We start from the raw sequence: 22,129 nt of genomic DNA, 5'->3' as shown, positions 1-22,129 counted from the left end.
CCCAGTCATCCTGTACTTAAATCGGCATTCTGTCTCTTATATTTAATTCCGAGGCAATTTCTGTGTTTCATCGTCACTGTGAAAGTCGAATGGATACAGTAAACCTGCAGAGGTGCATCGGAATGTAAACCTGGTGACACAGGAAACGCTCAAAACATAGACATTAGGAAGACTCAGTCTTCCCGTACTTAAGTCGGCATTGTGTCTCTTATATTTAATTCCGATACAATTTCTGTGTTTCATCGTCACTGTGAAGGTGAAATGGATACAGTAAACCTGCAGAGGTGCATCGGAATGTAAAACTGGTGACACAGGAAACGCTCAAAGCATAGGCAGTAGGAAGACTCAGCCTTCCTGTACTTAAGTCGGCATTGTGCCTCTTATATTTAAATCCGATGCAATTTCTGCGTTTCATCGGCCATAGGAAGGTCCAATGGATACAGTAAACCTGCAAAAGGGCATCTGAATGTAAAACTGGTGACACAGGAAACGCTCAAAACATAGACAGTATGTAGACTTAGTCTTCCTGTACCTAAGTCTGCATTTTGTCTCTTATATTTAAATCCGATGCAATTTCTGTCTTTCATCGTCAATGGGAAGGTCCAATGGATACAGTAAGCCTGCAGAGGTGCATCGGAATGTAAAACTGGTGACACAGAAACGCTCAAAACATAGACAGTAGGGAGACTCAGTCTTCCTGTACTTAAGTCAGCATTATGTGTCTCTTATATTTAATTCCGATGCAATTTCTGTGTTTCATCGTCAATGGGAAGGTTTAAGGGATACAGTAAACCTGCAGAGGTGCATCGGAATGTAAAACTGATGACACAGGAAACGCTCAAATTATAGACAGTAGGAAGACTCAGACCTCCTGTACTTAAGTAGGCATTGTGTCTCTTATATTTAAATCCGATGCAATTTTTGCGTTTCATCGTCAATGGGAAAGTCCAGTGGGTACAGTAAACCTGCAGAGGTGTATCGGAATGTAAAACTGGTGACACAGGAAATGCTCAAAACATAGACTTAAAGAAGACTCAGTTTTCTTGTACTTAAGTCGGTACTGCGTCTCTTATATTTAATTCCGATGCAATTTCTGTGTTTCATCGTCACTGTGAAGGTCGAATAGATACAGTTAACCTGCAGAGGTGCATCGGAATGTAAAACTTGTGACACAGGAAACGCTCAAAACCTAGACAGTAGGAAGACTCAGACTTCCTGCACTTAAGTAGGCATTGTGTCTCTTATATTTAGATCCGATGCAATTTTTGCGTTTCATCGTCAATGGGAAAGTCCAATGGGTACAGTAAACCTGCAGAGGTGTATCGGAATGTAAAACTGGTGACACAGGAAACGCTCAAAACATAGACCCAAAGAAGACTCAGATTTCTTGTACTTAAGTCGGCACTGGGTCTCTTATATTTAATTCCGATGCAATTTGTGTGTTTCATCGTCTTTGGGAAGGTCGAATGGATACAGCAATCCTGCAGAGGTTCATCGGAATGTAAAACTGGTGACACAGAAACGCTCAAAACATAGACCCTAGGAAGACTCAGTTTTGTAGTACTTAAGGCGGCATTGTGTCTCTTATATTTAATTCCGATGCAATTTCTGAGTTTCATCGTCAATGTGAAGGTCCAATGGATACAGTAAACCTGCAGAGGTGCATCGGAATGTAAAACTGGTGACACAGGAAACGCTCAAAACATAGACCCTAAGAAGACTGAGTTTTGTTGTACTTAAGTCGGCATTGTGTCTCTTATATTTAATTCCGATGCAATTTCTGTGTTTATTCGTCACTGTGAAGATCCTACAGATACAGTAAACCTGCAGAGGTGCATCGGAATGTAAAACTGGTGACACAGGAAACGCTCAAAACATAGACAGTAGAAAGACTCAGTCTTCCTGTACTTAAGTCGGCATTCTGTCTCTTATATTTAAATCCGATGCAATTTCTGCGTTTCATCGGCAATAGGAAGGTCCAATGGATACAGTAAACCTGCAAAGGTGCATCGGAATCTAAAACTGGTGACACAGGAAACGCTGAAAACATAGACCCTAAGAAGACTCATTTTTCTTGTACTTTAGTCGGCATTGTGTCTCTTATATTTAATTCCGATGCAATTTCTGTGTTTCATCGTCACTGGGAAGGTCCAATGGATACAGTAAACCTGCAGAGGTGCATCGGAATGTAAAACTGGTGACACAGGAAACGCTCAAAACATAGAACCTAAGAAGTCTCAGTTTTCTTGTACTTAAGTCGGCATTGCGTCTCTTACATTTAATTCCGATGCAATTTCTGTGTTTCATCGTCACAGTGAAGGTCGAATGGAAACAGTCAACATACAGATGTGCATCGGAATGTAAAACTGGTGACACAGGAAACGCTCAATACATAGACAGTAGGACGACACAGTCTTCCTGTACTTAAGTCGGCATTGTGTCCCTTATATTTAATTCCGATGCAATTTCTGTGTTTCATCGTCCATGGGAAGGTCCAAGGAATACAGTAAACCTGCAGAGGTGCATCGGAATGTAAAACAGATTACACAGGAAACGCTGAAAGCATAGACAGCAGGAAGACTCAGTCTTCCTGTACTTAAATCGGCATTGTGTCTCTTATATTTAATTCCGATGCAATTTCTGTGTTTCATCGTCACTGTGACGGTCCAAGGGATACAGTAAAACTGCAGAGGTGCATCGTAATGTAAAACTGGTGACACAGGAAACGCTCAAAACATAGACAGTAGGAAGACTCAGTCTTCCTGTACTTAAGTCGGCATTGTGTCTCTTATATTTAAATCCGATGCAATTTCTGTGTTTCATCGTCAATGGGAAGGTCCAATGTATACCGTAAACCTGCAGAGGTGCATCAGAATGTAAAACTGGTGACACAGGAAACGCTCAAATCATAGACAGTAGGAAGACTCAGTCTTCCCATACTTAAGTCGGCATGTGTCTCTTATATTTAAATCCGATGCAATTTCTGTGTTTCATCGTCAATGAGAAGGTCCAATGGATACAGTGAACCTGCAGAGGTGCATCGGAATGTGAAACTGGTGACACAGGAAACGCTCAAAACGTAGACAGTAGGGAGCCTCAGTCTTCCTGTACATAAGTCGGCATTGTGTCTCTAATATTTAATTCCGATGCAATTTCTGTGTTTCATCGTCGACGGGAAGGTCCAAGGGATACAGTAAACCTGCAGAGGCCCATCGGAATGTAAAACTGGTGACACAGGAAACGCTCAAAGCATAGACCCTAGAGAGGACTCAGTTTTCTTGTACTTAAGTCGGCATTGTGTCTCTTATATTTAAATCCGATGCAATTTTTTCGTTTCATCGTCAATGGGAAGGTCCAATGGATACAGTAAACCTGCAGAGGTGTATCGGAATGTAAAACTGGTGACACAGGAAACGCTCAAAACATAGACCCAAAGAAGACTCAGTTTTCTTGTACTTAAGTCGGCATTGTGTCTCTTACATTTAATTCCGATGCAATTTGTGTGTTTCATCGTCTTTGGGAAGGTCGAATGGATACAGCAATCCTGCAGAGGTTCATCGGAATGTAAAACTGGTGACACAGAAACGCTCAAAACGTAGACAGTAGGAAGACTCAGTCTTCCTGTACTTAAGTCGACATTGTGTCTCTTATATTTAATTCCAAAGCAATTTCTGTGTTTCATCGTCACTGTGATGGTCCAGTGGATACAGTAAACCTGCAGAGGTGCATCGGAATGTAAAACTGGTGACACAGGAATCGCTCAAATCATAGACAGTAGGAAGACTCAGTCTTCCTGACTTAAGGCGGCAATGTGTCTCTTACATTTAATTCGGATGAAATTTCTGTGTTTCATCGTCAATGGGAAGGTCCAAGGGATACAGTAAACCTGCAGAGGTGCATCGGAATGTAAACCTGGTGACACAGGAAACGCTCAATCCATAGACAGTAGGAAGACACAGTCTTCCTGTACTTAAGTCGGCATTGTGTCTCTTATATTTAATTCCAAAGCAATTTCTGTGTTTCATCGTCACTGTGATGGTCCAGTGGATACAGTAAACCTGCAGAGGTGCATCGGAATGTAAAACTGGTGACACAGGAAAAGCTCATAACATAGACAGTAGGAAGACTCAGTCTTCCTGTACTTAAGTCGGCATTGTGCCTCTTATATTTAATTCCGATGCAATTTCTGTATTTCATCGTCAATGGGAAGGTCCAATGTATACAGTAAACCTGCAGAGGTGCATCGGAATGTAAAACTGGTGACACAGGAAACGCTCAAAACATAGACAGTAGGAAGACTCAGTCTTCCTGTACTCAAGTCGGCATTGTGTCTCTTATATTTAAATCCGATGCAATTTCTGTGTTTCATCGTCGATGGAAGTTCCAAGGGATACAGTAAACCTGCAGAGGTGCATCGGAATGTAAAACTGGTGACACAGGAAACGCACAAATCATAGACAGTAGGAAGACACAGTCTTCCTGTACTTATTTCGGCATTGTGTCTCTTATATTTAATTCCAAAGCAATTTCTGTGTTTCATCGTCACTGTGAAGGTCCAATGGATACAGTAAACCTGCAGAGATGCATCGGAATGTAAAACTGGTGACACAGAAAACGCTCAAAACATAGACAGTAGGAAGACTCAGTCTTCCTGTACTTAAGTAGGCATTGTGTCTCTTATATTTAATTCCGATGCAATTTCTGTGTTTCATCGTCAATGGGAAGGTCCAAGGAAAACAGTAAACCAGCAGAGGTGCATCGGTATGTAAAACTGGTGACACAGGAAACGCTCAAATCATAGACCCTTAGAAGACTCAGTTTTCTTGTACTTAAGTCGGCATTGTGTCTCTTATATTTAATTCCGATGCAATTTCTGTGTTTCATCGTCAATGGGAAGGTCCAATGTATATAGTAAAGCTGCAGAGGTGCATCGGAATGTAAAACTGGTGACACAGGAAACGCTCAAAACATAGACAGTAGGAAGACTCAGTCTTCCTGTACTCAAGTCGGCATTGTGTCTCTTATATTTAAATCCGATGCAATTTCTGTGTTTCATCGTCGATGGAAGTTCCAAGGGATACAATAAACCTGCAGAGGTGCATCGGAATGTAAAACTGGTGACACAGGAAACGCTCAAAACATAGACTGTAGGAAGACTCAGTCTTCCTGTACTTAAGTCAGCATTGTCTCTCTTATATTTAAATCCGATGCAATTTCTGTGTTTCATCGTCAATGGGAAGGTCCAATGGATACAGTTAACCTGCAGAGGATGCATCGGAATGTAAAACTGGTGACACAGGAATCGCTCAAAACATAGACAGTAGGAAGACTCAGTCTTCCTGACTTAAGGCGGCAATGTGTCTCTTACATTTAATTCGGATGAAATTTCTGTGTTTCATCGTCAATGGGAAGGTCCAAGGGATACAGTAAACCTGCAGAGGTGCATCGGAATGTAAAACTGGTGACACAGGAAAAGCTCATAACATAGACAGTAGGAAGACTCAGTCTTCCTGTACTTAAGTCGGCATTGTGCCTCTTATATTTAATTCCGATGCAATTTCTGTATTTCATCGTCAATGGGAAGGTCCAATGTATACAGTAAACCTGCAGAGGTGCATCGGAATGTAAAACTGGTGACACAGGAAACGCTCAAAACATAGACAGTAGGAAGACTCAGTCTTCCTGTACTCAAGTCGGCATTGTGTCTCTTATATTTAAATCCGATGCAATTTCTGTGTTTCATCGTCGATGGAAGTTCCAAGGGATACAGTAAACCTGCAGAGGTGCATCGGAATGTAAAACTGGTGACACAGGAAACGCACAAATCATAGACAGTAGGAAGACACAGTCTTCCTGTACTTATTTCGGCATTGTGTCTCATATATTTAATTCCAAAGCAATTTCTGTGTTTCATCGTCACTGTGAAGGTGCAATGGATACAGTAAACCTGCAGAAGTTTGTCGGAATGTAAAACTGGTGACACAGGAAACGCTCAAAACATAGACAGTAGGAAGACTCAGCCTTCCTGTACTTAAGTCGGCATTGTGCCTCTTATATTTAAATCCGATGCAATTTCTGCGTTTCATCGGCAATAGGAAGGTCCGATGGATACAGTAAACCTGCAAAAGTGCATCTGAATGTAAAACTGGTGACACAGGAAACGCTCAAAACATAGACAGTAGGAAGACTCAGTCTCCCTGACTTAAGTCGGCATTGTGTCTCTTATACTTAATTCCGATGCAATTTCTGTGTTTCATCGTCACTGTGAAAGTCGAATGGATACAGTAAACCTGCAGAGGTGCATCGGAATGTAAACCTGGTGACGCAGGAAACGCTCAATACATAGACAGTAGGAAGACACAGTCTTCCTGTACATAAGTCGGCATTGTATCTCTTATATTTAATTCCAAAGCAATTTCTGTGTTTCATCGTCACTGTGAAGGTCGAATGGATACAGTAAACCTGCAGAGATGCATCGGAATGTAAAACTGGTGACACAGAAAACGCTCAAAACATAGACAGTAGGAAGACTCAGTCTTCCTGTACTTAAGTAGGCATTGTGTCTCTTATATTTAATTCCGATGCAATTTCTGTGTTTCATCGTCAAGGGAAGGTCCAAGGAAAACAGTAAACCAGCAGAGGTGCATCGGTATGTAAAACTGGTGACACAGGAAACGCTCAAATCATAGACCCTTAGAAGACTCAGTTTTCTTGTACTTAAGTCGGCATTGTGTCTCTTATATTTAATTCCGATGCAATTTCTGTGTTTCATCGTCAATGGGAAGGTCCAATGTATACAGTAAACCTGCAGAGGTGCATCGGAATGTAAAACTGGTGACACAGGAAACGCTCAAAACATAGACAGTAGGAAGACTCAGTCTTCCTGTACTCAAGTCGGCATTGTGTCTCTTATATTTAAATCCGATGCAATTTCTGTGTTTCATCGTCGATGGAAGTTCCAAGGGATACAGTAAACCTGCAGAGGTGCATCGGAATGTAAAACTGGTGACACAGGAAACGCTCAAAACATAGACTGTAGGAAGACTCAGTCTTCCTGTACTTAAGTCTGCATTGTCTCTCTTATATTTAAATCCGATGCAATTTCTGTGTTTCATCGTCAATGGGAAGGTCCAATGGATACAGTTAACCTGCAGAGGTTGCATCGGAATGTAAAACTGGTGACACAGGAATCGCTCAAAACATAGACAGTAGGAAGACTCAGTCTTCCTGACTTAAGGCGGCAATGTGTCTCTTACATTTAATTCGGATGAAATTTCTGTGTTTCATCGTCAATGGGAAGGTCCAAGGGATACAGTAAACCTGCAGAGGTGCATCGGAATGTAAACCTGGTGACACAGGAAACGCTCAATCCATAGACAGTAGGAAGACACAGTCTTCATGTACTTAAGTCGGCATTGTGTCTCTTATATTTAATTCCGATGCAATTTCTGTGTTTCATCGTCAATGGGAAGGTCCAATGTATACAGTAAACCTGCAGAGGTGCATCGGAATGTAAAACTGGTGACACAGGAAACGCTCAAAACATAGACAGTAGGAAGACTCAGTCTTCCTGTACTCAAGTCGGCATTGTGTCTCTTATATTTAAATCCGATGCAATTTCTGTGTTTCATCGTCGATGGAAGTTCCAAGGGATACAGTAAACCTGCAGAGGTGCATCGGAATGTAAAACTGGTGACACAGGAAACGCACAAATCATAGACAGTAGGAAGACACAGTCTTCCTGTACTTATTTCGGCATTGTGTCTCATATATTTAATTCCAAAGCAATTTCTGTGTTTCATCGTCACTGTGAAGGTGCAATGGATACAGTAAACCTGCAGAAGTTTGTCGGAATGTAAAACTGGTGACACCGGAAACGCTCAAAACATAGACAGTAGGAAGACTCAGCCTTCCTGTACTTAAGTCGGCATTGTGCCTCTTATATTTAAAACCGATGCAATTTCTGCGTTTCATCGGCAATAGGAAGGTCCGATGGATACAGTAAACCTGCAAAAGTGCATCTGAATGTAAAACTGGTGACACAGGAAACGCTCAAAACATAGACAGTAGGAAGACTCATTCTTCCTGTACTTAAGTCTGCATTTTGCCTCTTATATTTAAATGCGATGCAACTTCTGTCTTTCATCGTCAATGGGAAGGTCCAATGGATACAGTAAGCCTGCAGAGGTGCATCGGAATGTAAAACTGGTGACACAGTAAACGCTCAAAACATAGACAGTAGGAAGACTCAGTCTTCCTGACTTAAGTCGGCATTGTGTCTCTTATACTTAATTCCGATGAAATTTCTGTGTTTCATCGTCAATGGGAAGGTCCAAGGGATACAGTAAACCTGCAGAGGTGCAGCGGAATGTAAAACCAAATACACAGGAAACGCTGAAAACATACACAGTAGGAAGACTCAGTCTTCCTGTACTTAAATCGGCATTGTGTCTCTTATATTTAATTCCGATGCAACGTCTGTGTTTCATCGTCACTGTGAAGGTCCAAGGGATGCAGCAAACCTGCAGAGGTGCATCGGAATGTAAAACTGGTGACACAGGAAACGTTCAAAGCATAGGCAGTACGAAGACTCAGTCTTCCTGTACTTAAGTCGGCATTGTGTCTCTTATATTTATATCCGATGCAATTTCTGTGTTTCATCGTCAATGGGAAGGTCCAATGGATACAGTAAACCTGCAGAGGGGCATCGGAATGTAAAACTGGTGACACAGGAAACGCTCAAAACATAGACAGTAGGAAGACTCAGTCGTCCTGTACTTAAGTTGGCATTGTGTCTCTTATATTTAATTCCGATGCAATTTCTGTGTTTCATCGTCGATGGGAATGTCCAAGGGATACAGTAAACCTGTAGAGGTGCATTGGAATGTAAAACTGGTGACACAGAAACGCTCAAAACATAGACAGTAGGAAGACTCAGTCTTCCCGTACTTAAGTCGGCATTGTGTCTCTTATATTTGATTCCGATGCAATTTCTGTGTTTCATCGTCCATGGGAAGGTCCAAAGGTTACAGTAAACCTGCAGAGGCCCATCGGAATGTAAAACTTGTGACACAGGAAACGCTCATATCATAGACCCTAAAGAAGACTCAGTTTTCTTGTACTTAAGTTGGCACTGTGTCTCTTATATTTAATTCCGATGCAATTTGTGTGTTTCATCGTCTTTGGGAAGGTCCAATTGATACAGTAATCCTGCAGAGGTTCATCGGAATGTAAAACTGGTGACACAGAAACGCTCAAAATATAGACCCTAAGAAGACTCAGTTTTGTAGTACTTAAGTCGGCATTGTGTGTCTTATATTTAATTCCGATGCAATTTCTGTGTTGCATCGTCACTGGGAAGGTCTAATGGATACAGTAAACCTGCAGAGGTGCATCGGAATGTAAAACTGGTGACACAGGAAACGCTCAAAACATAGACCCTAAGAAGACTGAGTTTTGTTGTACTTGTGTCGGCATTGTGTCTCTTATATTTAATTCCGATGCAATTTCTTTGTTTCATCGTCACTGTGAAGGTCCAACAGATACAGTAAACCTGCAGAGGTGCATCGGAATGTAAAACTGGTGACACAGGAAACGCTCAAATCATAGACAGTAGAAAGACTCAGTCTTCCTGTACTTAAGTCGGCATTGTGTCTCTTATATTTAATTCCGATCCAATTTCTGTGTTTCATCGTCAATGGGAAGGTCCAAGGGATACGGTAAACCTGCAGAGGCCCGTCGGAATGTAAAACTGGTGACACAGGAAACGCTCAAAACATAGACCCTAAAGAAGACTCAGTTTTCTTGTACTTAAGTCGGCAATGTGTCTCTTATATTTAATTCCATTGCAATTTGTGTGTTTCATCGTCACTGGGAAGGTCCAATGGATACAGTAATCCTGCAGAGGTTCATCGGAATGTAAGACTGGTGACACAGAAACGCTCAAAACATAGACCCTAGGAAGACTCAGTTTTGTAGTACTTAAGTCGGCATTGTGTGTCTTATATTTAATTCCGATGGTATTTCTGTGTTTCATCGTCACTGTGAAGGTCCAATGGATACAGTAAACCTGCAGAGGTGCATCGGAATGTAAAACTGGTGACACAGGAAACGCTCGAAACGTAGACAGTAGGAAGACTCAGTCTTCCTGTATTTAAGTCGACATTGTGTCTCTTAGATTTAATTCCGATGCAATTTCTGTTTTTCATCGTCAATGGGAAGGTCCAAGGGATACAGTAAACCTGCAGAGGTCCATCGGAAACTAAAACTGGTGACACAGGAAACGCTCAAAACATAGACCCTAAGAGGACTCAGTTTTCTTGTACTTAAGTCGGCATTGTGTCTCTTATATTTACTTCCGATGCAATATCTGTTTTTCATAGTCACTGTGAAGGTCGAAGGGATACAGTAAACCTGCAGAGGTGCATCGGAATGTAAAACTGGTGACACCGGAAACGCTCAAAACATATACAGTAGGAAGACTCAGTCTTCCTGTACTTAAGTCGGCATTGTGTCTCTTATATTTAAATCCGATGCAATTTCTGTGTTTCATCGTCAGTGGAAGGTCAAATGGATACAGTAAACCTCCAGAGGTGCATCGGAATGCAAAACTGGTGACACAGGAGACGCTCAAAGCATAGACAGTAGGAAGACTCAGTCTTCCTGTACTTAAGTCGGCATTGTGTCTCGTATATTTAATTGCGATGCAATTTCTGTGTTTCATCGTCACTGTGAAGGTCCAATGGATACAGTAAACCTGCAGAGGTGCATCGGAATGTAAACCTGGGGACACAGGAAACGCTCAATACATAGACAGTAGGAAGACACAGTCTTCCTGTACTTAAGTCGGCATTGTATCACTTATATTTAATTCCTAAGCAATTTCTGTGTTTCATCGTTACTGTGAAGGTCCAATGGATACAGTAAACCTGCAGAGGTGCATCGGAATGTAAAACTGGTGACACAGAAAACGCTCAAAACATAGACAGTAGGAAGACTCAGTCTTCCTGTACTTAAGTAGGCATTGTGTCTCTTATATTTAATTCCGATGCAATTTCTGTGTTTCATCGTCAATGGGAAGGTCCAATGTATACAGTAAACCTGCAGAGGTGCATCGGAATGTAAAACTGGTGACACAGGAAACGCTCAAAACATAGACAGTAGGAAAACTCAGTCTTCCTGTACTCAAGTCGGCATTGTGTCTCTTATATTTAAATCCGATGCAATTTCTGTGTTTCATCGTCGATGGAAGTTCCAAGGGATACAGTAAACCTGCAGAGGTGCATCGGAATGTAAAACTGGTGACACAGGAAACGCTCAAAACATAGACTGTAGGAAGACTCAGTCTTCCTGTACTTAAGTCTGCATTGTCTCTCTTATATTTAAATCCGATGCAATTTCTGTGTTTCATCGTCAATGGGAAAGTCCAATGGATACAGTTAACCTGCAGAGGTTGCATCGGAATGTAAAACTGGTGACACAGGAATCGCTCAAAACATAGACAGTAGGAAGACTCAGTCTTCCTGACTTAAGGCGGCAATGTGTCTCTTACATTTAATTCGGATGAAATTTCTGTGTTTCATCGTCATTGGGAAGGTCCAAGGGATACAGTAAACCTGCAGAGTTGCATCGGAATGTAAACCTGGTGACACAGGAAACGCTCAATCCATAGACAGTAGGAAGACACAGTCTTCCTGTACTTAAGTCGGCATTGTGTCTCTTATATTTAATTCCAAAGCAATTTCTGTGTTTCATCGTCACTGTGAAGGTCCAGTGGATACAGTAAACCTGCAGAGGTGCATCGGAATGTAAAACTGGTGACACAGGAAAAGCTCATAACATAGACAGTAGGAAGACTCAGTCTTCCTGTACTTAAGTCGGCATTGTGTCTCTTATATTTAATTCCGATGCAATTTCTGTGTTTCATCATCCATGGGAAGGTCCAAGGAATACAGTAAACCTGCAGAGGTGCATCGGAATGTAAAACTGATTACACAGGAAACGCTGAAAACATAGACAGTAGGAAGACCCAGTCATCCTGTACTTAAATCGGCATTCTGTCTCTTATATTTAATTCCGATGCAATTTCTGTGTTTCATCGCCACTGTGAATGTCCAAGGGATACAGTAAACCTGCAGAGGTGCATCGGAATGTAAAACTGGTGACACAGGAGACGCTCAAAACATAGACAGTAGGAAAACTCAGTCTTCCTGTACTTAAGTCGGCATTGTGTCTCTTATATTTAAATCCGATGCAATTTCTGTGTTTCATCGTCAATGGGAAGGTCCAATGGATACAGTCAACCTGCAGAGGTGCATCGGAATGTAAAACTGGTGACACAGGAAACGCTCAAACCGTAGACAGTAGGAAGACTCAGTTTTCCTGTACTTAAGTCGGCATTGTGTCTCTTATATTTAATTCCGATGCAATTTCTGTGTATCATCGTCGATGGGAATGTCCAAGGGATACAGTAAACCTGCAGAGGTGCATCGGAATGCAAAACTGCTGACACAGGAGACGCTCAAAGCATAGACAGTAGGAAGACTCAGTCTTCCTGTACTTAAGTCGGCATTGTGTCTCTTATATTTAATTCCGATGCAATTTCTGAGTTTAATCGTCACTGGGAATGTCCAAAGGATACAGTAAACCTGCAGAATTGCATCGGAATGTAAAACTGGTGACACAGGAAACGCTCAAAACGTAGACAGTAGGAAGACTCAGTCTTCCTGTACTTAAGTCGACATTGTGACTCTTAGATCTAATTCCGATGCAATTTCTGTGTTTCATCGTCGATGGGAAGGTCCAAGGGATACAGAAAACGTGCAGAGGTCCATCGGAATTAAAACTGGTGACACAGGAAACGCTCAAACCATAGACCCCATGAAGACTCAGTTTTCTTGCACTTAAGTCGGCATTGTGTCTCGTATATTTAATTGCGATGCAATTTCTGTGTTTCATCGTCACTGTGAAGGTCCAATGGATACAGTAAACCTGCAGAGGTGCATCGGAATGTAAAACTGGTGACACAGAAAACGCTCAAAACATAGACAGTAGGAAGACTCAGTCTTCCTGTACTTAAGTAGGCATTGTGTCTCTTATATTTAATTCCGATGCAATTTCTGTGTTTCATCGTCAATGGGAAGGTCCAATGTATACAGTAAACCTGCAGAGGTGCATCGGAATGTAAAACTGGTGACACAGGAAACGCTCAAAACATAGTCCCTAAGAAGACTCAGTTTTCTTGTACTTAAGTCGGCATTGTGTCCCTTATATTTAATTCCGAGGCAATTTCTGTGTTTCATCGTCACTGTGAAAGTCGAATGGATACAGTAAACCTGCAGAGGTGCATCGGAATGTAAACCTGGTGACACAGGAAACGCTCAATACATACACAGTAGGAAGACACAGTCTTCCTGTACTTAAGTCGGCATTGTATCACTTATATTTAATTCCTAAGCAATTTCTGTGTTTCATCGTTACTGTGAAGGTCCAATGGATACAGTAAACCTGCAGAGGTGCATCGGAATGTAAAACTGGTGACACAGAAAACGCTCAAAACATAGACAGTAGGAAGACTCAGTCTTCCTGTACTTAAGTAGGCATTGTGTCTCTTATATTTAATTCCGATGCAATTTCTGTGTTTCATCGTCAATGGGAAGGTCCAATGTATACAGTAAACCTGCAGAGGTGCATCGGAATGTAAAACTGGTGACACAGGAAACGCTCAAAACATAGACAGTAGGAAAACTCAGTCTTCCTGTACTCAAGTCGGCATTGTGTCTCTTATATTTAAATCCGATGTAATTTCTGTGTTTCATCGTCGATGGAAGTTCCAAGGGATACAGTAAACCTGCAGAGGTGCATCGGAATGTAAAACTGGTGACACAGGAATCGCTCAAAACATAGACAGTAGGAAGACTCAGTCTTCCTGACTTAAGGCGGCAATGTGTCTCTTACATTTAATTCGGATGAAATTTCTGTGTTTCATCGTCAATGGGAAGTTCCAAGGGATACAGTAAACCTGCAGAGTTGCATCGGAATGTAAACCTGGTGACACAGGAAACGCTCAATCCATAGACAGTAGGAAGACACAGTCTTGCTGTACTTAAGTCGGCATTGTGTCTCTTATATTTAATTCCAAAGCAATTTCTGTGTTTCATCGTCACTGTGAAGGTCCAGTGGATACAGTAAACCTGCAAGGTGCATCGGAATGTAAAACTGGTGACACAGGAAAAGCTCATAACATAGACAGTAGGAAGACTCAGTCTTCCTGTACTTAAGTCGGCATTGTGTCTCTTATATTTAATTCCGATGCAATTTCTGTGTTTCATCATCCATGGGAAGGTCCAAGGAATACAGTAAACCTGCAGAGGTGCATCGGAATGTAAAACTGATTACACAGGAAACGCTGAAAACATAGACAGTAGGAAGACCCAGTCATCCTGTACTTAAATCGGCATTCTGTCTCTTATATTTAATTCCGAGGCAATTTCTGTGTTTCATCGTCACTGTGAAAGTCGAATGGATACAGTAAACCTGCAGAGGTGCATCGGAATGTAAACCTGGTGACACAGGAAACGCTCAAAACATAGACATTAGGAAGACTCAGTCTTCCCGTACTTAAGTCGGCATTGTGTCTCTTATATTTAATTCCGATACAATTTCTGTGTTTCATCGTCACTGTGAAGGTGAAATGGATACAGTAAACCTGCAGAGGTGCATCGGAATGTAAAACTGGTGACACAGGAAACGCTCAAAGCATAGGCAGTAGGAAGACTCAGCCTTCCTGTACTTAAGTCGGCATTGTGCCTCTTATATTTAAATCCGATGCAATTTCTGCGTTTCATCGGCCATAGGAAGGTCCAATGGATACAGTAAACCTGCAAAAGGGCATCTGAATGTAAAACTGGTGACACAGGAAACGCTCAAAACATAGACAGTATGTAGACTTAGTCTTCCTGTACCTAAGTCTGCATTTTGTCTCTTATATTTAAATCCGATGCAATTTCTGTCTTTCATCGTCAATGGGAAGGTCCAATGGATACAGTAAGCCTGCAGAGGTGCATCGGAATGTAAAACTGGTGACACAGAAACGCTCAAAACATAGACAGTAGGAAGACTCAGTCTTCCTGTACTTAAGTCAGCATTATGTGTCTCTTATATTTAATTCCGATGCAATTTCTGTGTTTCATCGTCAATGGGAAGGTTTAAGGGATACAGTAAACCTGCAGAGGTGCATCGGAATGTAAAACTGATGACACAGGAAACGCTCAAATTATAGACAGTAGGAAGACTCAGACCTCCTGTACTTAAGTAGGCATTGTGTCTCTTATATTTAAATCCGATGCAATTTTTGCGTTTCATCGTCAATGGGAAAGTCCAGTGGGTACAGTAAACCTGCAGAGGTGTATCGGAATGTAAAACTGGTGACACAGGAAATGCTCAAAACATAGACTTAAAGAAGACTCAGTTTTCTTGTACTTAAGTCGGTACTGCGTCTCTTATATTTAATTCCGATGCAATTTCTGTGTTTCATCGTCACTGTGAAGGTCGAATAGATACAGTAAACCTGCAGAGGTGCATCGGAATGTAAAACTTGTGACACAGGAAACGCTCAAAACCTAGACAGTAGGAAGACTCAGACTTCCTGCACTTAAGTAGGCATTGTGTCTCTTATATTTAGATCCGATGCAATTTTTGCGTTTCATCGTCAATGGGAAAGTCCAATGGGTACAGTAAACCTGCAGAGGTGTATCGGAATGTAAAACTGGTGACACAGGAAACGCTCAAAACATAGACCCAAAGAAGACTCAGATTTCTTGTACTTAAGTCGGCACTGGGTCTCTTATATTTAATTCCGATGCAATTTGTGTGTTTCATCGTCTTTGGGAAGGTCGAATGGATACAGCAATCCTGCAGAGGTTCATCGGAATGTAAAACTGGTGACACAGAAACGCTCAAAACATAGACCCTAGGAAGACTCAGTTTTGTAGTACTTAAGGCGGCATTGTGTCTCTTATATTTAATTCCGATGCAATTTCTGAGTTTCATCGTCAATGTGAAGGTCCAATGGATACAGTAAACCTGCAGAGGTGCATCGGAATGTAAAACTGGTGACACAGGAAACGCTCAAAACATAGACCCTAAGAAGACTGAGTTTTGTTGTACTTAAGTCGGCATTGTGTCTCTTATATTTAATTCCGATGCAATTTCTGTGTTTATTCGTCACTGTGAAGATCCTACAGATACAGTAAACCTGCAGAGGTGCATCGGAATGTAAAACTGGTGACACAGGAAACGCTCAAAACATAGACAGTAGAAAGACTCAGTCTTCCTGTACTTAAGTCGGCATTCTGTCTCTTATATTTAAATCCGATGCAATTTCTGCGTTTCATCGGCAATAGGAAGGTCCAATGGATACAGTAAACCTGCAAAGGTGCATCGGAATCTAAAACTGGTGACACAGGAAACGCTGAAAACATAGACCCTAAGAAGACTCATTTTTCTTGTACTTTAGTCGGCATTGTGTCTCTTATATTTAATTCCGATGCAATTTCTGTGTTTCATCGTCACTGGGAAGGTCCAATGGATACAGTAAACCTGCAGAGGTGCATCGGAATGTAAAACTGGTGACACAGGAAACGCTCAAAACATAGAACCTAAGAAGTCTCAGTTTTCTTGTACTTAAGTCGGCATTGCGTCTCTTATATTTAATTCCGATGCAATTTCTGTGTTTCATCGTCACAGTGAAGGTCGAATGGAAACAGTCAACATACAGATGTGCATCGGAATGTAAAACTGGTGACACAGGAAACGCTCAATACATAGACAGTAGGACGACACAGTCTTCCTGTACTTAAGTCGGCATTGTGTCTCTTATATTTAATTCCAAAGCAATTTCTGTGTTTCATCGTCACTGTGAAGTTCCAATGGATACAGTATACCCGCAGAGGTGCATCGGAATTTAAAACTGGTGACACAGGGAAAGCTCAAAACATAGACAGTAGGAAGACTCAGTCTTCCTGTACTTAAGTCGGCATTGTGTCCCTTATATTTAATTCCGATGCAATTTCTGTGTTTCATCGTCCATGGGAAGGTCCAAGGAATACAGTAAACCTGCAGAGGTGCATCGGAATGTAAAACAGATTACACAGGAAACGCTGAAAGCATAGACAGCAGGAAGACTCAGTCTTCCTGTACTTAAATCGGCATTGTGTCTCTTATATTTAATTCCGATGCAATTTCTGTGTTTCATCGTCACTGTGACGGTCCAAGGGATACAGTAAAACTGCAGAGGTGCATCGTAATGTAAAACTGGTGACACAGGAAACGCTCAAAACATAGACAGTAGGAAGACTCAGTCTTCCTGTACTTAAGTCGGCATTGTGTCTCTTATATTTAAATCCGATGCAATTTCTGTGTTTCATCGTCAATGGGAAGGTCCAATGTATACCGTAAACCTGCAGAGGTGCATCAGAATGTAAAACTGGTGACACAGGAAACGCTCAAATCATAGACAGTAGGAAGACTCAGTCTTCCCATACTTAAGTCGGCATGTGTCTCTTATATTTAAATCCGATGCAATTTCTGTGTTTCATCGTCAATGAGAAGGTCCAATGGATACAGTGAACCTGCAGAGGTGCATCGGAATGTGAAACTGGTGACACAGGAAACGCTCAAAACGTAGACAGTAGGGAGCCTCAGTCTTCCTGTACATAAGTCGGCATTGTGTCTCTAATATTTAATTCCGATGCAATTTCTGTGTTTCATCGTCGACGGGAAGGTCCAAGGGATACAGTAAACCTGCAGAGGCCCATCGGAATGTAAAACTGGTGACACAGGAAACGCTCAAAGCATAGACCCTAGAGAGGACTCAGTTTTCTTGTACTTAAGTCGGCATTGTGTCTCTTATATTTAAATCCGATGCAATTTTTTCGTTTCATCGTCAATGGGAAGGTCCAATGGATACAGTAAACCTGCAGAGGTGTATCGGAATGTAAAACTGGTGACACAGGAAACGCTCAAAACATAGACCCAAAGAAGACTCAGTTTTCTTGTACTTAAGTCGGCATTGTGTCTCTTACATTTAATTCCGATGCAATTTGTGTGTTTCATCGTCTTTGGGAAGGTCGAATGGATACAGCAATCCTGCAGAGGTTCATCGGAATGTAAAACTGGTGACACAGAAACGCTCAAAACATAGACCCTAGGAAGACTCAATTTTGTAGTACTTAAGTCGGCATTGTGTCTCTTATATTTAATTACGATGCAATTTCTGAGTTTCATCGCCACTGTGAAGGTCCAATGGATACAGTAAACCTGCAGAGGTGCATCGGAATGTAAAACTGGTGACACAGGAAACGCTCAAAACATAGACCCTAATAAGACTGAGTTTTGTAGTACTTAAGTCGGCATTGTGCCTCTTATATTTAATTCCGATGCAATTTCTGTGTTTCATCGTCACTGTGAAGGTCCTACAGATACAGTAAACCTGCAGAGGTGCATCGGAATGTAAAACTGGTGACACAGGAAACGCTCAAAGCATAGACAGTAGAAAGACTCAGTCTCCCTGTACTTAAATCGGCATTGTGTCTCTTATATTTCATTCCGATCCAATTTCTGTGTTTCATCGTCAATGGGAAGGTCCAAGGGATACAGTAACCCTGCAGAGGTGCATCGGAGTGTAAAACTGATGACACAGGAAACCCTCAAAACATAGACAGTAGGAAGACTCAGACTTCCTGTACTTAAGTAGGCATTGTATCTCTTATATTTAAATCCGATGCAATTGCTGTGTTTCATCGTCACTGCGAAGGTCGAATGGATGCAGTAAACCTGCAGAGATGCATCGGAATGTAAAACTGATGACACAGTAAACGCTCAAAGCATAGACAGTAGGAAGACTCAGCCTTCCTGTACTTAAGTCGGCATTGTGCATCTTATATTGAAATCCGATGCAATTTCTGCGTTTCATCGGCAATAGGAAGGTCCAATGGATACAGTAAACTTGCAAAGGTGGGTCGGAATGTAAAACTGGTGACACAGGAAACGCTCAAAGCATAGACAGTAGGAAGACTCAGCCTTCCTGTACTTAAGTCGGCATTGTGCCTCTTATATTTAAATCCGATGCAAATTCTGCGTTTCATCGGCAATAGGAAGGTCCAATGGATACAGTAAACCTGCAAAAGTGCATCGGAATGTGAAACTGGTGACACAGGAAACGCTCAAAACATAGACCCTAAGAAGACTCAGTTTTCTTGTACTTATGTCGGCATTGTGCCTCTTATATTTAATTCCGATACAATTTCTGTGTTTCATCGTCACTGGGAAGGTCCAATGGATACAGTAAACCTGCAGAGGTGCATCGGAATGCAAAACTGGTGACACAGGAAATGCTCAAAACATAGACCCTAAGAAGACTCAGTTTCCTTGTACTTAAGTTGGCATTGTGTCTCTTATATTTAATTCCGATGCAGTTTCTGTGTTTCATCGTCACCGTGAAGGTCGAATGGATGCAGTAATCCTGCAGAGATGCATCGGAATGTAAAACTGATGACACAGGAAACGCTCAAAACATAGACAGTAGGAAGACTCAGTCTTCCTGTACTTAAGTCGGCCATGTGTCTCTTATATTTAATTCCGATGCAATTTCTGTCTTTCATCGTCAATGGGAAGGTCCAATGGATACAGTAAACCTGCAGAGGTGCATCGGAATGTAAAACTGGTGACACAGGAAACGCTCAAAACATAGAGAGTAGGATGACTCAGTCTTCCTGACTTAAGTCGGCATTGTGTCGCTTATATTTAATTCCGATGAAATTTCTGTGTTTCATCGTCAATGGGAAGGTCCAAGGGATACAATAAAACTGCAGAGGTGCATCGGAATGTAAACCTGGTGACACAGGAAACGCTCAATACATAGACAGTTGGACGACACAGTCTTCCTGTACTTAAGTCGGCATTGTGTCTCTTATATTTAATTCCAAAGCAATTTCTGTGTTTCATCGTCACAGTGAAGCTCCAATGGATACAGTAAACCCGCAGAGGTGTATCGGAATGTAAAACTGGTGACACAGGAAAAGCTCAAAACATAGACAGTAGGAAGACTCAGTCTTCCTGTACTTAAGTCGGCATTGTGTCCCTTATATTTAATTCCGATGCAATTTCTGTGTTTCATCGTCCATGGGAAGGTCCAAGGAATACAGTAAACCTGCAGAGGTGCATCGGAATGTAAAACAGATTACACAGGAAACGCTGAAAGCATAGACAGCAGGAAGACTCAGTCTTCCTGTACTTAAATCGGCATTGTGTCTCTTATATTTAATTCCAAAGCAATTTCTGTGTTTCATCGTCACAGTGAAGCTCCAATGGATACAGTAAACCCGCAGAGGTGTATCGGAATGTAAAACTGGTGACACAGAAAAAGCTCAAAACATAGACAGTAGGAAGACTCAGTCTTCCTGTACTTAAGTAGGCATTGTGTCTCTTATATTAAAATCCGATGCAATTTCTGTGTTTCATCGTCAATGGGAAGGTCCAATGGATACAGTAAACCTGCAGAGGTCAATCAGAATGTAAAACTGAAGACACAGGAAACGCTCAAATCATAGACAGTAGTAAGACTCAGTCTTCCTGTACTTAAGTCGGCATTGTGTCTCTTATATTTAATTCCGATGCAATTTCTGTGTCTCATCGTCGATGGGAATGTCCAAGGGATACAGTAAACCTGCAGAGGTGCATCGGAATATATAACTGACGACACAGGAAACGCACAAAACATAGACCCAAAGAAGACTCAGTTTTCTTGTACTTAATTCGGCACTGTGTCTCTTATATTTAATTCCGATGCAATTTGTGTGTTTCATCGTCTTTGGGAAGGTCGAATGGATACTTCAATGCTGCAGAGGTTCATCGGAATGTAAAACTGGTGACACAGAAACGCTCAAAACATAGACCCTAGGAAGACTCAGTTTTGTAGAACTTAAGTCGGCATTGTGTCTCTTATATTTAATTCCGATGCAATTTCTGAGTTTCATCGACACTGTGAAGGTCCAATGGATACAGTAAACCTGCAGAGGTGCATCGGAATGTAAAACTGGTGACACAGGAAACGCTCAAAACATAGACCCTAAGAAGACTGTGTTTTGTAGTACTTAAGTCGGCATTGTGTCTCTTATATTTAATTCCGATGCAATTTCTGTGTTTCATCGTCACTATGAAGGTCCTACAGATACAGTAAACTTGCAGAGGTGCATCGGAATGTAAAACTGGTGACACAGGAAACGCTCAAAAATAGGCAGTAGAAAGACTCAGTCTTCCTGTACTTAAGTCGGCATTGTGTCTCTTGTATTTAATTCCGATCCAATTTCTGTGTTTCATAGTCAATGGGAAGGTCCAAGGGATACAGTAACCCTGCAGAGGTCCATCAGAGTGTAAAACTGATGACACAGGAAACCCTCAAAACATAGACAGTAGGAAGACTCAGACCTCCTGTACTTAAGTAGGCATTGTGTCTCTTATATTTAAATCCGATGCAATTTCTGTGTTTCATCGTCACTGCGAAGGTCGAATGGATGCAGTAAACCTGCAGAGTTGCATCGGAATGTAAAAATGATGACACAGGAAACGCTCAAAGCATAGACAGTAGGAAGACTCAGCCTTCCTGTACTTAAGTCGGCATTGTGCCTCTTATATTTAAATCCGATGCAAATTCTGCGTTTCATCGGCAATAGGAAGGTCCAATGGATACAGTAAACCTGCAAACGTGCATCGGAATGTAAAACTGGTGACACAGGAAACGCTCAAAACATAGACCCTAAGAAGAATCAGTTTTCTTGTACTTAAGTCGGCATTGTGTCTCTTATATTTAATTCCGATACAATTTCTGTGTTTCATCGTCACTGGGAAGGTCCAATGGATACAGTAAACCTGCAGAGGTTAATCGGAATGTAAAACTGGTGATACAGGAAACGCTCAAAACATAGACCCTAAGAAGAATCAGTTTCCTTGTACTTAAGTCGGCATTGTGTCTCTTATATTTAATTCCGATGCAATTTCTGTGTTTCATCGTCACTGTGAAGGTCGAATGGATGCAGTAAACCTGCAGAGATGCATCGGAATGTAAAACTGA

This window comes from Schistocerca nitens, chromosome 6 (assembly GCF_023898315.1).
Source record: "Schistocerca nitens isolate TAMUIC-IGC-003100 chromosome 6, iqSchNite1.1, whole genome shotgun sequence".
In the NCBI taxonomy this organism is placed as follows: Eukaryota; Metazoa; Arthropoda; class Insecta; order Orthoptera; family Acrididae; genus Schistocerca; species Schistocerca nitens.
The sequence above is the reverse complement of the archived record's forward strand: the minus strand, read 5'-3'. Positions refer to the sequence as shown.